The sequence below is a fragment of the Buceros rhinoceros genome, unplaced genomic scaffold (assembly GCF_000710305.1).
Source record: "Buceros rhinoceros silvestris isolate BGI_N320 unplaced genomic scaffold, ASM71030v1 scaffold20099, whole genome shotgun sequence".
Classification (NCBI taxonomy): Eukaryota; Metazoa; Chordata; class Aves; order Bucerotiformes; family Bucerotidae; genus Buceros; species Buceros rhinoceros.
The window spans coordinates 30,072-30,544 of record NW_010431505.1 but is presented as its reverse complement, the minus strand read 5'-3'; positions in this window follow the sequence as shown (position 1 = coordinate 30,544).

The window sequence follows — 473 nt, the reverse complement described above, 5'->3', positions numbered from 1 at the left end:
ACCGGGCCGGTTCCGAGGTCGTCGTCATCCCCAGAGCCAGTTTGCTGCGCGCTATGCGCCAAGAGCCGCTTCCCGAGCAGCGCCTGTCTCCTCTCCTCCTCCTGCTCCCTTCTCCAAAGCCTGAAAATCAGTGAGATTTGGCCACGCTTGGGAACCTTCTGCACTTTACCGAAGAGCAGGGGGGAACAGGGAGAAGCAGCCGGCGGGCACAGCTGGTGGAGGGGCTGGCGGGGGGTCACTGGTGCAGCAGCACATCCCGTTTCTGAGCATTTATTCCAGAGAAGGGCTGCCCAGCCCAGCATTTCTCTTCTCGCTGGGCTCCAGCCATTCTCATTCCTCGCAATAGTCACTTCGACATTGAGCAAGCCCGCTCCCAGGACGGCCACGGCACATGCTGCGGGGTGTGAGACAGACGCCCGCGGCGTCCAGGAGGAAATTCCCCCTACCCGCGCGGGGTTGCACAAACAGCCACG